Genomic DNA, 18,422 nt, shown 5'->3' with positions numbered 1-18,422 from the left:
GAGTTGCCTAGCAACCCCGCTGCAACCGGGCTTTTCCCGGTTTTTGGCTGCACCTGTGCTGTGACCGGGCAGGTGCAGCCAAAACCGGGAAAAACCCGGTTGCAACCGGGTTATGGCAACCCTAGGCATAGCTCCATTGTGCCTTGCCCTCAATGGCAGGTGAGGCCCTCCCTTCATTTTCCAACTGTCATAGCTATAGCCTCGGAGGGAGAGAAGAACAGGTAGGCACAGCTCCACCACTGCCATTCCCTTTTTCTAATGTGTTGTGTCTTATTTAAACTGTAAATCTGAGGGCAGAAAACCATCTGATTAATTATTTTAAGCCACCATAACTGCCTGTTTGGTAGAAAGGCAAACTATAATACACTAACTAAGGGCTGGTATAGACTGGTGCAATATGCCGGCTTCCTGGCAGTGTGGGGCCATGGTATATGCACAATGCATGCCCCAATGCCATCCCGAAGCCAGCATTGCACCGCTCCACTGCCCACAAGGGGCAGCTATTTGGCACTCTGGCAACGCAGTGTTTAGATGCCACATGCCACAGGAGCACCAAAAAGGTGTTGCAGCAGCGGAAAAACCACCCTTTTCTCAGTGCTAAAAGGAGCAGTATTTTTCTGCCTCTTTTCGCACCAGAAAAAAGCCAGAGTGGGGTCACAGCATGTGGTTGCTCTAGCACCCATCCAGATCATTCAGCAGTGGCATCACACCACCCCTTTGGGCGGGTCTATTTTTTCCCTAACTAAAGTTTTTGGAACATGCATCACATTTCTCTTATTTGGTTACATGAGTGCTTTTACATTTTAAAAAAATGGTAGCATATTAGTCAAGCAGTTGAATTATGAAATTGGTGAGCTTAGATGTAACCTTCACCATGAATCCATTTATGTAAGTCACATTTTCTGCATATTAGTTGGTCAGTATGGAGAAATTTCCAGCTGGTAGCCTTACCTTCCAACCTCTCCACCTAGGGTTGCCATAAGTCAGGACCTCCAAACTGGGACAAATGTAGGACAACATTTTCAAATGTAGGACACATTTTTAAAAAATGGAGGACATGCGAAAAATTGAGGTTTTTTTAAAAAATCTTAATATAAATGCATGTTTTTTAGGCATGATCAAAATGGAGGACATTTTGGCATTATTCCTAGACAGATGGCAGAAATGGACTTGCCCTTGGGTTCAACTGTACTTCTCAGAAGTGTGTACTTGGGCAAGGGACTGTGGTTTTTCTTCACTGCGCATGAGTTTGTAAAAATCACAGCAAGTTACACTGGCCGTGCCTCAGAGGCTTGTTGATATCAATATCACCACCACCACCATCATCATCACCACTATAATTGGCCAAGAAAGGCAGACTTGTTAGCATTCAAATCGCTATAAATACAAAGAAAATGCACTTGCATATATTTAATAACAAAAAATAATAAAAAAGCAAGGCAGGGGTGTATATATTTAATAATAAAAATTAATGTAATAAAATAAAAAACAAGCAATAATAAAAATTAATGAAATAAAATAAAAACAAGCAATAATAAAAATTAATGAAATAAAATAAAATAAGTATTTTATATTTTTAAAAATAATTAAAAAACCCCAAAAAACCAAGGCAGACCTAATGGCCACTGACTCAGCTTTCCTCCAACTCCTCCTCCTCCTCCGCCCCAATTCTGCCCTTCAAGGCACCCTTCCTCCTCCTCCTCCTTCTCCTTCTCAAGGCTATGGAATCCTGGGAACTGTAGCTCTGTGGACCATTGAGCTTCCTTTTGTCAAGAGAGCTTTGGTGCCACAAGAAACTACAATTCCCAGAATCCTATAGCACTGAGCCATGGATGTTTAAGGGGGGGGGGGTCAAACTATTTCTGCAGCCTTTTGCTACCCCAAAGCCCTTCCTATTTACAAGCAAGGCAAAATCTCTTCCTTCCAAGCCATTGAAAACCAACCCAAGTGGAGGGCTGATTGCTTCTTTCTCATTGGTCAGCTTCGGGAGAAATTTGCATATTACAAGTAAAGGTGTTTAGGGCCTCAAAAACGATCCTGTGATAAAGAATTACAAGAATACTGACGCGATATACATTTAAAAGATGAGGCATTTAGACTCCCAGTGAAACAGGAACGATTGATGGCCTTTTTTTCCTCACTGTAACCTGGAAAGTAATGCCTTTTGCAAGACATATATACCAAGTGGGCTGGCAATAGCTCTGAGTGGCAGGTGTCCTGAAGACCTGCTCTCTAGGCTGAGCCAGGCAGGGAGGGTGGGACACAGCCATGGGGAGGGGTGGAGCTGCCTCCAGGGCCTCGCTGGGGGGGGGAGTCCCAGGGGCGGGGCCAAACCGGGGTGGGACTGTGTAGCCCCGCCCCAAACCGGGAAAGTCCCGCCCCCAGGCGGGATATGGCATCCCTATCTCCACCCACCTGGTTAATTTATTGGAAGTAGTATTCAGTCAGTAAGTGTAACCCACCCACCATTTTAAATTTCCAATAATGCTCTACTTTGGTAATACATTGGCAAGTAACTGCAAGAAATTGTAAAGGTTGGTATGCTAAAAAAACAAAAACAAATCAGAAGTAAAGGCAGGGCTGTGGTAGCATCCAGGGGACCTCAGCAGCCACTGGGGGAAAAAATGGATGCTGATTTTAGGTGCTTTCAAATGTGTGGGAATTGTTCATTTTAAAAAGTGTTATAGAAATGTAAAACATTATTTAGTTATCTGTTACAGATTTTTGGGATATGGTGGGAGAATAAACCCGGAGTGTAGATAGCCTTCATCAACTAATGCTTTTCATGATCAAATATGACATAACATGGTAACCTTGAGTAACCATTCTAGGCAGAAAGTGTTTGGTTGTTGTGTTGTAGATGCTGAGATGATTAGAGTTTCAATGCAGGTCTACCTACTTTCTAGATATTGCAGAAATCTATATCCAATAAGCTTCCTAAACTATGTCATTGTATTATGTTGGAGATACCATTGTTTCACAGAGGATGGTTTTCTTTTTCTTTTTTCCATTAAGCTTGGTCAGACTTATACATCTATTAGCAGAAACAGAGCAAACAGCTGGAAACAAATCTATATTCGGATATGTAAATCTTTCTTTTACTACCTGTTTCCTCTGGACACAAAGCATGGGGGGTAAATAAGAACTCCTCTATGGAAACCTTATGGCTGTACAGTACTTATTTGTGTAGTTTGCAGCTTTCATCTTTGCTACGCATTAATTGCCATTTCCTCCTCTCATAGTCTGTATAGTCCTGAGTCGCACATTGGCACCTGTGTTTGGAACAGCAATGCTTTCAATCTAGGTTAATATACCTTTAGTGCATTTGAAAAATCTCTGCCAAGTTTTGGTGCTTTGATCATGCACATGCTTCTAAGCTATTCCACTTAGAGTTCTGGTGGAAGAGCTGCTTTATGAAAACATACAAACATAAACATACAATCACTGGCCTTTACAGAAACCAAATTAGGTTCTTGTTTACAAGAATCATCAACTGGGAGTGAGCCAGTAGTGGAGTTTTCTTGCCTGAGGTTTCTATACATTAATACTAGGATGTGGAATAGTGGTGATGGTGGGTGGAAAAATATCTTGTATAGCAGCTGAATAGTGTTGGGATTGTTTGGTATTCTGGTTTACCCTGCTTCCCAATGATGATGGCAGCCAAGTTATGTCACCATTTGCAGGCTTGCAGGTTCTTATCAATAATGCAAAGACTGAATGCCTTTGCCCCATCCCATAAGTGTTGTTCTAAACAGGAACTCTTTTGAAGAAGCACCAAAGTCTTCTATATGGCAAAGCTTTCTGTGTCTCATTTTTGGTCATCTGCCACATACTTGGAGTATGGACACACAGGCCTCAATCCAACATCCCCGTAGCATTGGAAATCCTTGCATGTGGACCTACGCCATGGCAGCATTATGCAACCCTCATACACAATAGCAACTTAGTACAATATATGCCAATGACTGGGTGCCATTGTGCACTGCTCAATATACTTTGTAACAACCACAATGCAAAGTATAGGATGCATAACCAAATGCACATCTTGCAAAGACAAAGCACAGTAAATATGTTGTGCTCTATTTCTGCTGTTTTTTAGCAGAATACATTGCCCAGTAGTGAATTCTTGTCCCACATAAATAACATGACTTCCATTTTCATATGTCCCTAAGTGAATTCAGACCATTTTTATTCAGAAATTCCTTGTCACTACATACCCAAGAACTTGCCTGATTGAGAATGTTGTAACTAGTGCTGTTCTTAGTACTGAAAACAAAGTGCTAGGTTTTGTGGTGTGCTATAGTGGTTTGAGAGTCACACTAGGAGCCTCAGGGACCAAGGTTCGAATCTCTGCTCAGTCATGGAAACCCACTGGGTTACCTTGGGTGAGTCACACAGTCTCAGCCCCAGAAAACCTCATAGTATGTTTGCCTTAGGGTCGCCATAAATCAGAAATGAATTGAAGGAATTCAGACAACAACAACAACAACAACAACAACACTCCTACAAGCTAAAGCTGTATAGAGATGCACTCCAATTACTTTTATCACCATGAGAGCTAGAAACCTATGTGGACAGCTTGGACTGTATATCTTTCCACTCATATATTACTACTGGAGCCTACATGTAGAGAAATCCCCTTTTCTTTTCAGCTTTCTTGCCCATTCCAAAAGTCTTCAGTATGTGCACATAAAACATATAAAGGACACTATTATCAATTTGTTTTTATTCCCATTTTGCATTTAACAGCTGGTGAAAATTTAGAAATGAGAACCTTGGGAAACTTGTAGCGTTATGACAGCAATCTTTATTCACAAACGCTTTATACAACAGAAAAATCAGCAGATGGGAGTCCAATCCATAAGCTCACAGGAAGAGGTTTCAGGAGAATAAGTTCATTTTGTGCCAAATACTTGTAAGCTGATATGCTTGCAGATATACGCATAACACGGATAGAGTGAATTAAGCATTTATTGCGATTTAATGCTATAATTTTCATGCAGAGAGGCACATTAGCAAAGCACACATTCCCAAGTCATTTGCAGGTCACAGTAATGGATAAAATATGTGGAACTGTCTGATCTAAAACTGAAGTAAATTCATTGAACAGTGAGGATAAAACGGTATAATATGCTATCATTTTAAAATGAATGTTGGACAAGCTCCCCTCCCCAATATTATTTATAATTGTAATAGAACATGAACACACACACAGTTCAATTTCCTCCCCAAGTCAAGACCAATTTATAAAATAATACCCTTGAAAAAGTGGTCATTATGGGTTTAGTGTGGGGGCGGGAAACAGAAAAATGAACGCATCATACTTCCAAATGAGAATTCTGTCCTCCCAAATTAAATTTAGTTTAATTCTCCAAATTTCTAGCATTCCAGAGAATGAGACAATGAAAATAATACACACCTGAAATTCATTTAATTTGGAGTGTTTGCATTTCATAGGTAACTTTGTCTGCCCCATTTCTTTGGATGCCTAAACTGTATCTCTGAATTCTCAACTGAAATGCAAAATTACTGCAATATTAGAATTTTGGGGACTGAGGGAAAATTTCATGGGGAGGAAGAATTCTTATTGAGTGAGGGCAACACCCTCATTTGGCTCTTTATAACTACACTCCTCTCAGTACACCTTTTAAAAGCTTCAAACCATGCTTCTTTTTGGAGACCCAGCATGGTGTAGTAGTCTGAATGTTGGACTATGGGGCGAAACAGTAGTGCAGCATAAAAAGCCAGCTTCCGGGCATCTTGGGGGCATGGTGTATAGATGGCACACCCTTCCCCCAAGATGCCCAGAAGCTGGCCACAGATCCAGTGGTGTGGCATTTACATGCTGTACACCAGCAGAGCACCTTAAAACCAGCTTCCCACAGAGTGGGAAAGCCGGCTTTTTGCTGGCACAAAAAGGAGTGGCTTTTTACTGCTCCATTTTAGCCAGCAAAAAGGTGGGATCGGGGTCACAGCATGTGGTTGCTGTGGCCCCAATCTGGCTTTTTCAGGGTTGGCTTGAAGCCTGCCCTTTAGGCTGGTCTGTTTCACCCCTATGCCTCTGAAGACCAGGCTTCAACTCTCTATTTGGCCATGAAAATCCACATTTCAGTCTCAGTGGAAGGCAAAAGCAAACCTACTCTGAAGAAATCTTGCCAAGAAAACCCTATGATAGGTTCACCATAAGTTGGAAATTACTTGAAGGTACATAACAACAAATGCTTCCATTGTCATAATGCTAAATGTTCTAATATTTACAAAAGCAATTGATGCCCAGCCTTCTATTTCTTTCTTGTTTCTTTGTTCTCTCTTTCCTCCCCTTCTGTGAAGAGTCACACTTTTCCAAAATGCATTAAGATTATGCAGGTTTCAGGATCTTACTTAGGGATTTTTCTTTTTCATTTTAAGGTTCGAGTTTTCCTATTAATTTAAGTACTTTAGAAATACTAGGAGCTGCCTCTATTCTGCTGCTGAAACTGTTATAAGCCATTAATGCTTTGTAAATGACTTCACCTGTTCACCCTGGGTGGAAGTCAGGACAGATGTGCCAACAGCTATAATTGGTCATTCACATACTGAAGGCAATGACTATTTTCTCTCTCAAAAGAGTGCAAAAAGTGAAGCATAAGAGAATTCTCAATTAGACCTTCATCAGAAAGTTGTATTGGGCTTATTTTTAAAAATTTATTTTACAGGCAACTGACTCTTTTGGATGTTGATTTAGGACACTTCAATAGCTCTCTTTTCCTTAGTGCTAGTCTTCTCAGAAGTAAGCCTCATTCATTCAATGGGATATACTGGCAGGTAATTGGGTATATGATTGTATTCTAGGTAAAGCATAATTTCTAAGAGAGAGCCATGTTATGTACTTGCAGCAGAAAGAACAGTGTATCTTGTGGACTCTTTTTTCCTATGCTATAATAAATGGGTTAGTGTAGTGATTCTCAACCTTTTTACCCTTGGGACTCCCCTATACATCTACTGTATATGCGGACATTGTGTTCCTCCCCCACTTGATGTTGTATATGAATAAACGTATTTTGTTTATTTAGTGTACATATTTTCATTCAAACACTTGTGTATTCATATTTAAACCTTTTATAAGGAAATGACATAGTTCAAATTAGAACAGTTTTATTTAAATAAATTCATTATTTAACTCAACACATGTAGATTTAACACATAAAAGTTTGGAAGGAGGAGACGTGATCAGGTCCTCCAAGATTTGCACCCCCCTCCTTGAGCAACTCTCATGCCTCCCCTCTCCAGGAGTCCCACCTCACCATTTGAGAACCATTGGGTTAAACTTTAAGGTGGCACAAGACACTTAGGTATATCATAATGAGAATTAATTTCACTTATGAAAGCAAAGAATGGTATTTAGGGCTTTAAAAAACTTGCATAGTACATATTTAGTCATTAGGTTGCTAATACTGACTTGGCACAATATGGGTGGGACAAAGATGAATAATAGGGTGTTAAGGGCATCATGTGTCCAGAGTATTATAGATAAACCTATGACACTAGGTACTTTTTACCTGAATGGTTAAATATGGAGTTGGAAAACAGGAACCATACAGTCCTTCAGGCTATTATTATCTTTACTCAATTATCTTTTGGCATGTATATGGCTAACAAACCAAACGTCTAGTGTACTTTCAGCCAAAGAATGTAACATTTGCTGTTTTGAAGGAAAACCATATTTGCTGCTGTTCTTCCCTACCTCTGGAAAATGGCTTTTCTTAAGCAAGCACTTTTGAACTTGAAAGTTTCAAATGACAATAAGGAAGTGCGGCAAATATTGAATACACCGGGTGAAACCTCAGAAGAGGGGTTATACCCAGGTTAGCCCCCCCTCCCACTGTGAGGATTATGTGAGATGTTACTGCCTGTGCCTGCCCCTTCATCGTTGCCACTGTGACGCTCTCTTCTTAGGGGGCCAAACATCAGTGACAGAGGGACAAGTGCGTGTCCCTCCTACCTTCTCTGCTGTTCTGTCTCTCTCAGATGATGGAGCCAAGGCACTCGAGGAGGGACAAGTGAGTGCACGTGTGCCCCTCCTGCCTTCTTTGTTGCCCTAGCTTTCTTGGATGGGAGCCAAGGACTCAGAGAAGGAGGGGCAAATGAGCAAGTACCCCTTCCACCTTTGCCATTTCCTCCTCTCAGCCAAGGAGGAAACCAAGATAGCAGAGGAGCAGCAGTACATGTCCCATCCATTCCCTTCTGCTGCCTCACTTGCCTGACCACTCCCTGCTTCCAGAAGCCCTGGTTGGGCATCTGAGCACCTGGCAGTCCAGGTGAATAAGGCAGGGGAGGAAGGCCAGGCCAGGCCACTACCACCTGACAGCCCTTTCTGGGTCTGTCCAGGGTGGGGCAGATAGCTGGGGAGGGAGGCAAGCATGTGAGGCAGCAGGATGAGAAGATGGAGGGAAGGGCACAGGGTAGACTGCCACTGCTCCATGACAGCCCTTTCCAGGCACCCACACCAGGTGACACGAACATTAAAAATGCCACTGCCCAATGAGACCATCACATCCAAGTGTAGGGTTTTCTACCAGATCCAAAAGCAATCACTTTCTAGCCACTGGCTACTTTTCTGAGGCCCTGTACACACCAGCCTCAAAGGCCAGGTTGGGGACGGAGTCGAGTTGTAGCATCTACACAATGCATGTCCCGGCTCCACCCCCAGGACATTGTGCTGCTGCGTGCTGAACCATGTCGGCATACAGCATCACGGCACTACTCTGTTGCAGCGCTGAAGGAGCGCCGTAAAGCCACAGCCCCCCAGCTGTGGTGCTCTTTCTATGGTGCAAAAAGGAGCCATGTTTTGCAGCTCCTTTTCACACCCTGGAAAGGCCAGATCGGGCCTCAGTGTGCAGTTGCCAAGGCCCCGATCTGGCTGTAAAAGGGGCAGCTGGCCGACGCCACTTCGGGGGCCATGTACACAGCCCCTGAGTGATGAACAATGGACATAACTCTGCATGGAAATGGAAGTTAGCCTCTTAATGACTTCTTCATTTTCCTTTTCTCATAATTAACCGCTCTTCAATGTGTGCTCAATTTAATCAGGAGTTTTGCCGTTGACATCTCCTCCTTCTCCTTTTCATTTCTATCCTGCCTTTTTCTGTTTGGGACACAAAGTGGCTCATTGTTGTTGTTAACTGCCCTCAAGTCAATCTTGACCCATGGTGACCCTGTGGATGAGACTTCTCCAAGACTCCATGTCCTCCACTGCTCTGCTTAGTTCCTGTAAACCCATACCTGTGACCTCCTTAATAGAGTCCATCTATCTAGCATGCAGCATTCCTCTCTATCTACTTCCCCCCATCTTTCCTAGCATTATTGTTTTTTTCCCCACCGAGTCATGCCTTCTCATTATTTATCCAAAGTATGATACACCGCTTTGATCTAATTTGGAAAAGCGGTATATAAATAAACATTATTATTATTATTATTATTATTATTAGTCTGACGTTTTGTCATCTTGGCTTCCAGGGAAATTTCTGGCTTGATCTGCTTTAGGACCCATTTGTTGTCTTTGTGGCTGTCCATGGAATCCTCAGCACTCTTCTCCAGCACCACATCTCAAATGAATTGATTTTCTTCCTATCTTGTTTCTTAACTGTCCAGCTGTCACATCCATACATGGTAATAGGGAATACAATGGCCTGTATAATTCTCACTCTTCTGCTGTGTATTGTTGTATATCTTTGCTCTTTAGAATCTTTTCTAGTTCTTTCATATGCACTCGCCTCATTCTTAATCTTCTGGATTTCATGACTGCAGTCCCCATTTCCATCAGTGTTTGATCTTAAGTATGAGAACTCTTTATTATTTCTATTTCTTCATTGTCTAGCTTGAATTTATATAGATTCTCTGTGGTTGTTATTTTTTTCCCCTTAGGTTCACCAGTAAGCCTGCCTTTGTACTTTCTTCCTTGATCTTCCTTAGCAGTAGATCTAGGTCTGGGAGGTTTTCTGCTAGTAGAATGGTGTTGTCTGTGTATTTTAGATTGTTATATTCCTTAAAGAAGATAAATAGGATAAGCGGATAATAAAGAGGATCCAGAATATAAATAATTTTATTTTACATTTTCTTCTGCTCAAAACCATTGAGGTTTATGAAATTCACCTATTTCATCAGTAATTCTTTACTATGCATGCTTACTCTGGGAACTTCCAAGTTAAGAATTTCACGGTAAGGGACTATGTAATTTGAGGAGCTGTAGAGAAGAGTTGCTTTTTCTATCAATGTGCTTTTATGGTGTGGGAAACTGCACCTACCAGATTTTCTTCTTCTATGTAGTTCTGAAATGGTACAGAAGCCCTAGCAGGGCCTTGGATGGTAAACAGACTTTTTGAAATCCAGTAGAGGAAACCACTTGGCAAACATTTGGAGTAGAAATGAAGTGTGGGAAAGGATACAGGCCACATTCTTTCCCGTACTCTAAATTTCTCTTAGTAGGGAATCTTAATTAAAAATACCATATAAGCAGTGAGGTTCAGTTACAGTACATATTATTTTTGTTCAATGTATATTGACAGATTAGAAAGTTACACTGTTGGACAACATGCTCTCAGAATATTCTAGCCTGCAATGATTATTGACTGTGGTGGGGATTTGGGGACATATAGCTTAAACATGTAACTTCTCCAAGCTCTGATCTATGTTATTCTCTTTTTCTTCCTCCCTGGCCAGAGTGGGCAGTGCTGTTGACTGCTATGTGCCAGTGCAGTTAGAAAGTTCAAGAAAACCCAACTAGCCAGCTCAGTTAATTGGCATTGGCTTCAGCATCACCACAATATTGAAATACATTAAGGTATGAACTGTGGGAAGGCCTTGTGCTGTAACAATCAGAGCACCTATTGCATAATGTTACAGCCTTTTAATTTCCTGTCCATTAAATATTTTTATACAGAGAACATTTAATTTCTCCAGGAGTCTATTGTTAGGTTTTAGAAAAATATTTTGGTGCTGTATAGGCCTTTGCTTAAGAAAGGGCCAATTAGCTTTGCATAGGAGGAGGCAGTTTTGTGTAGTGGTTTGAGCATTGGACTATGACTTTGAATCCCACTTGTCCAGTAAACCTACTGAGTGATTTGGGCAAGTCATACTCTCTCAGCCTCAGAGGATGGCAATGGCAAACTCCTCTGAAGAAATTGGCCAAGAAAACCCCATGATAGGGTTGCCATAAATCAGAACTGACTTGAAGGCACACAACAAGAATAGCTTTGCAGAGGACAGGAAGAGCTGGATCCTAAAGGAAGTTACTTTTCTGTTGCTAACGGAGTTGGAAATTTATTATTGTTGTGTGCCTTCAAGCCTCTAAAGCAAACCTATCACAGGATTTTTTTGTCCCTAACATTTGAGACAAAATATAGGCCTGTGATTCTGACACTGTTACTTTTCTTCTCCTACATGATTTAAAAACATATTTACCTGATAAAGAAGCAAGTGAAGTAAGGGAATGGAAAAAAAAAACCAAAGCAAATTTAAGCAGGATTCTTAGTTTGAATGGTTTTCAATGTCTCATTCTTTGCAATGCTAGAATGTATGGGTCTGAAGGAAAAATTAATTGGGGGGCAGAATTCTTATTTGGAAGAGCAATGCCCTTATTTAGCCTCCCTCCCATAGCCACCCCTGTTTATTGTACATCTGTGTTTATAAAAAAGAAATGGTTTTGTCTGCACCCAAGAACTAGAGCACTGTGCACAGGCAGGCAAATGCAAGTCTGCTCCAGCTGCTGACACTTGGCACTTTCCAGGTGATAGACTTCAGCAGAGAGTTTATTCAACTCCTTTTCCCAGAGCTCCATTAAGCACTTTGTTTCTCACTGAATGAGCAGAAAGACTTGAATCAAATATGTGCAGCCTCTACGGATGGATGGAGTTGCAGTGAAAAAAAAGAAAAGAGAAGAGTCAGCAATGCTGATTGGCTGCAGTTTCTAAATGTGTTTTTTGATTGTTGAATTCCTGCCAAACGCATTGTTCCTTCTGTGATTGCCCTTCAAAGGCCCTTGATCATCAGCTGGTGCAGTTCCTTTGCAAATAAACACAACATTCTCTAGTTCAAAAAAATAAAAATGAAATTCATAACTTCATTCCCAACTTTCTCTCCATAACTTCTGCTTTGCTATTTGTATACTAGGATTTAATTGCAAAATGTGAGGAAGTGGGGATGCGGGGAGGTGAACAGCTGCATTTCAACTTTCTGGTGACTTCCCCTCTTTTGGGAATATGAAGGAAGCAATTGGCTCAGAATTCTGCAACAACTGAGGATGACATTCAACCTTGCCAACACAATGGCTTTGACAAGTGCAGATTGTTGTTACAATTCATCAATGTATGCAGGCAAGCCTTCCCAGTTGTATAACCAATTAAATGGAGAAAATTTTGGCAATATAGTTACTAATTTGTGAAATTAGAAAAACAATTGTTCACCACTAGGATCCTGTGACTTGCTGGATAGGAGGGGCGCAAGTTCACAGGAAATGGCTTGTTACTTAAGATTAAGCTTGTTACTTAAGATTTTCAGTGTCCTTGGGTTGTCAACATCAGAAGGCTTAGGGTTGTCAGGTGAAATAAACCACAGGGCTCCTGTGACTTTCATTGTATAAAAGAGAGAATGTGTGTGCCTCCCTTGTACAAAAGAGAGAATTTTAACAGGTGTTGCTTCCATGACAAGCAACACCAGCTGAAATTTCTTTTACACAGCTACTTAAGGTACAGAACACTGACCTTTGCAATACTAGATAGATTCCCCAAAATTGATGATCTGTGCACTTACATCTGGCTCCATATTATTAATCAAATTAAATATCATATTATTAATCAAATTAATTAATCAAATCAAATCCCGCTGTGACATGTGTCTGCTTATTCCTTTTCTGAATCTTGCTTTTTAAACAGTTACATACAAGGGCTGATCTACATATTCTTGTCATGAGCCTTTGAATCAGAGACTTTGTCTTTGGAGACCCTGGAGGATAAAAGTACATCTAGCACACAATTTTTTTCTGACAATCTTTTGTCATTGCTTATATAAAACATGCTGCATAATCTCTCTTTTCGTCTCTGCCCAGTGACTGACACCTAACTTTTTAGGGTAATGAGAACAGTGTGGCTATCCTGGTTCAGAAAACTAGTGCTACGTCCATTGCCTTGCTCCTGTCCTTAGATCAACCCCTATAGTACAAGTGTAGATAAAAATGCAGGAATGCATGGGTTGGGAAAGCTGCAAATTCTACAAAATACCATACTTAGGGGCTATACAGACCACCCCTAAGGGTCAGCATGCAGCCGCCGCTTTCCTGGCTGGATCGGGGCTGTGGCAACCTCATGCCGTAGCCCCAATCCATCCTCTGGAGACAGCAAAAAGGAGCCGCAAAATGCAGCTCCTTTTTATGCTCTCCAAACAGTGCCATAGCCACAGCAGCGCAGGTGTATGGTGCCCCTTCACTGCTGCATCATGTGGATGCAGTGCAGGAGTTGTGACATGATGCCACATGCTGTCTGGAACAGCGTGCAGCATCATGATGCTTTAGGGGTGGAGTTAGAGCATCCAGAGTCAGGTCACTGCGCCCTGACTCTGCCCACAGGCTGGCACAAAGTGCCAGTCTGCACAGAGCCTTAGATTCCTAATCAAAGCAAAAGCTGCTGAAAAACTTCAAGGAAATAGGCTAACTGGCTGCAAAAACATCAAATAAAATAATTTGCATCTAAAGTCCTAAGAACTCAGCTGGCAGTTAGATCTCTGAAAGTGTTTGAAAATGTACATTACCCTTCCCCAGCCTGACAGTTGAGATATGTGTTGCTTTTACTTCCAAACCTAAAGGTTTAGCAGCAATTTTGAATGTATTTGTTCCAGAGTCTTGTTTTACAATACAGCTATAGCTCAGTTAACAAAGCAGACATGTTCTTGGGTATTACTTTTGGTACCAAAGACAAAAATAACATGAAAAGAATAGGGATAGGTTCCTACACCACAAAAAAAGAAAACGCAGTTTAACATATTTCTGCAATTTTTAAAATCCAAAACTAACAAAATATACATGTGAAAGGAAACATAAAGGTCAGGGAAGCCTTGTATAAGCAAACAAATGATTTTTAAGCTTTCACAGACCAGTTCAGAGCATCTTCCAAAATACACCCCAGGGGATATATATATATATATATATATATATATATATATATATATATATTCTTTCACAAGCTTTGTCTTATGATGTTTACTGTGGCAGCTAAACATAGATCCATTCTTCTTTACCATGTTGGGGATATGTAGCAAGGCATGCTAATCCTCCATTCTCTGTTTTAGTGTTCATTCATGCTCAGTAAGGGATTCTAGGACCAGTTGCCAGCTGATGTTTACCTTGCCTGTTCTAGGCTAACACGGCTACAGTAGGATTGGTCATATCATCTCACTCCTTATTGCACTGACAGGTTGCTGCAACCTGACACCAAAAGTCTACATATCTCCATCTTCCTTCATGATCCTTCTAATGCCAATACTGGTAAAGAAAAAGCTGAGAGAAGGAAGAAATGTTGTGGGGGTTGCAGGGCAGTAAAAAGGAACTTGTCAGGCTTTTGCTAACTGAGGTATGTCTGTATCTTAACTTCAGAGTCTTGTAGTATCAGAAAAGATGTGGAAAATGTACACAGGAACCCTTATTAGAGTGTCTCATGGGTAATCTGTATGTCATTTGAGTTGCAAAGATTCTGTGACTCTTGTGTAGATGGTATCCCCACCTGCCGTTATCACCTTAACAGTGACTTCCTTGTGCTTCAGAGCAGAAAGCAAGGGATCTTCAATACATAAGTGTCAAAGGCATTCTGGAATCTTATTTCAAAATTGCATCTCCATTAGGCATCAGCACCAAAGCAATCCTTGACAGGTCCTACAGATTTATCCAGTTTGCTCTGTTTTGGATACTCCTGCAATATCTACAGCAATCTTCCACAACGTTTAATATTTACAGACTCAGCTTTATATTGAAACAACATAAACATAGGTTTCCCTTAGCATAATTTTAAAAAATCCAGCTACCACAAAGTATATTCTCAAGCTCAGCTGTCCAAGTCATCTTCAAGTTGTTTTTAAGAGCAGGCATAGCAACATAATTTGTGTGATGCCAAGCCATGACCCCATATGAAGGGTAGCCCATCAGCCTCAGCTAGGTGAAAGCAACTCCTTCCATTTATCGCAGAAGCAAGAAGAATCCTGTGAAGGGCAAAAAGGAAAAACAGTGGTGAGCAAACAAGATCATTGCACATAAGATGCTGCTGCTGGATACCCAGTTAGCAGCTTCTTACAATATATGAAGTTAATCAAGAAATATCTTACTACAGTATATTCTTCCTTATAACAGCTGGAACAGAAATACTCATTTGGGAAAAGCTTCTTTGCCAATTCAGTCTAGAATGGATTCAAAAGGATCTTTTTTTGTTTGCTTTTTTGGCACTGCACTCTGCCTTAAAACATTAACACATCAAAGCTGGCTAGTAAGAGGAATAGTTAAATGAGGTCTTTTCTTTGAACCATGGTTTCCCTTCATCTTCTGCATCAAACGGTTGGGGTACATCTCATTTGTCCTTTTGGAACGATGCACGTTTTCTGATTGGTGATAGTAAACATGCTTTAATCTACTTTACAAGTCTCTTGGACCATGACTTCAGTCACATTTGCTAGATGCTTTCTTATCCATGTTTATTATGGTTATTTCCTTTGCCATATTGCTTTACATATACTACTATTACTACTTCATCAGTAAAATAACAGTGACATCAAATGAAAAATGTACATAAAATGTTTTTCTCTTTAGTATCTCTTTCCATAAACTTCTCTGGACCAACATTAACCAGCCAGTATGAACTTGGGTCCCTGCTAGAGTTCTTTCAGGAAACTGATGTCACTGTTATCTTTTATTAAGATTTTTTGGAACAAGTTGCATATTTTGTCACCATTTCAGATCTGCCTTTTTGGAAAAGTCTTGCACGTATGACATTCAGTTTCAGCAACTTCTTGACGTTTAATTAGTCACTTAGCCCTACACCTTCACTCACTTATCTGCATTTTGACTTTTAGATTTCCACTCTAGGAAAGATACAGCCATGAAGATTTGTCCACTATTTTACAGAGTGATTATCAATGACAAAATAATTTTGGTTCCTTCATGATTCTTCTGTAGCAGAGGGTGGGGAACTAAAGCTCTGTGAAGGCAGGAGGCTATTTTTTTTTTTGGACCTTCCACAGGTCATCTTCTCCTTGACAGCATGGTGAAAATACCTTCTTATTCCTCTGTATCCTAGCCAGAAGATTACTGGAAGTGATATTGTGTTACTTTTGTTTGGGATACTTAGGAAAAAGAAGCTATGGGAAAGAAGGAGGAAGTACATTTACACATGCTTTGGGAGCACTACATTTGATTTTGGGACAATCATCATCTGAAAATTATGGTGAAAATAATATTAAAAATGGAGAGGGGGATGCGTGTTTTTGGGACACTATTGAGGGACTTCAGGAGCTGAACTTTACTTACCCTTGTTCTACAGCAGTCCTGTACATACCATTGTCACTTACTGGTCCATAGAAATCATATAATCGTAGATTTGGAAGAAACCACAAGGGCCATCCAGTCCAACCCCCTGCCATGCAGGAACTCTCAATCAAAGTATCCCTGACAGATGGCCATCCAGCCTCTGTTTAAAGACCTCCAAGGAAGGAGACTCCACTACACTCCAAGGGAGTTTGTTCCACTGTCGAACAGCCATTACTGTCAGGATGCCCCTCCTAATGTTGAGGTGGAATTTCTTTTCCAGTAGTTTGCATCCATTGTTCCAGATTCTGTTTTCTGGAGAAACAGAAAACAAGCTTGCTCCCTCCTCAATATGACATCCCTTCAAATATTTAAACAGGGCTATCATATCCCCTCTTAACCTTCTCTTCTCCAGGCTAAAGATCCCAATGTCCAAATATCTTCCTGGCTGATATTCTGCTTCAGATATATTTACATGGTTTTGTTAATTCTAGTGTTTTTAGAAATATGCCCCATGAAGTCAGTGTTTGCTTGACTTATTGATAATTTGTTTGTGCTGTTTTTTAAATAAAATCTTCCCACTTACTTTTCCAAATCTATGGCAGTTTTGGGTTCAGCTGGAGCTTTTACTCTGAGGTTTTAAATTATTGTTAAACTTTGCCAAAAGACTATGATGCTGTTATCTCTTCTTCCGACAAATCCTATTTCTTTTTCCAGGAGTTTCTGCTTTTGAAATCACATATGTGAGTTTGTTGGTTTGCCTCAAAAATTTTTCTCAGGTTTGAAAATACCTTTTGAGCTGCTAGCTGTTACTGTGTGTCTTCATGTCATTTGCAACTCATGAGGATCCTAAGGCTTTCCGATCATGGGGTTTTCTTGGCAAAATTTATTCAGAGAGGGTGCAAAGCCACCCAGAAGGCTTTTCATAGCTGAGCCTGATTCAGTCCCTGATCTCCTGGAATCCTGGTCCAGCACTCAGACAAATATACCATACTAGCTTCATTTACAGTTTATTAAAGATTTTGGTAGCTGAATTTCAGCAGAAAGAAGGGTTAAAGATACAGTGCATCCAAAGCAAAGTGGTTGAGACTGTGTGTAAATTTGCTCTAGTGCAACAACTCTTAGCCATGCAAAGACTTCCCAGTCAGGAAAACAAAGCTCAGGATAACAGAGGTGTCAGTGGGTTGCCACAGGAGAAGTTCTTCTTCCATACAAAATCTTCTAGTACTATATTGCAGAGTAGAGCTCATTTCAATACAATGTAAAACTTTCTAGAGCTTTAGAAAGCCTGTTATCTCTGATGAGATAAGGGCAGAAGCTCCACAACTGATTAGGCCCCAGCTGGAGGCTCCTGTCCCTGACTGAAACTCTGTCACAGGGCAGAGAATTATACACTCACCCAGGATTTCTTGCCACTGAATATGCTAGCAGTCTAACAACATCTAGAGTGCAGCATGATTCTCATCCTTTCTCTGGGTTGCCCAAAACATAGCTAATTGTCAGAGTCTCAAGTCTTCTTGTATCAATCTCTAATCTATCTTTAGAACTGTAAAATATTTAGCACACATGAATTACAGATTTAAAATCTTCATTAGTTGATGCGTCTCTGATGCATCTGGGTTTGTTCCACAGTGTCTAACAAATTCACATGTATGTAATAAATCAGCCTGACTTCTTGAAACATTACTAGTTAGAACCTTGGAGTAAAATCTCCCATTTAATCACCTTCCTCTCTAGGAGCAGGTTAATCTATTTTAAGAAAGGATGTTCCTATAGGTGCCAGACTAGATGTGACATTAAATTCAGCTGAGCATTTACTTATTCCTGGTATTTGTTTTATAAACAGAAGTTGAAATAAATATGATTAGGAACATATTGTGTAAGTAGG

This window comes from Sceloporus undulatus, chromosome 4 (assembly GCF_019175285.1).
Source record: "Sceloporus undulatus isolate JIND9_A2432 ecotype Alabama chromosome 4, SceUnd_v1.1, whole genome shotgun sequence".
Classification (NCBI taxonomy): Eukaryota; Metazoa; Chordata; class Lepidosauria; order Squamata; family Phrynosomatidae; genus Sceloporus; species Sceloporus undulatus.
The sequence above is the reverse complement of the archived record's forward strand: the minus strand, read 5'-3'. Positions refer to the sequence as shown.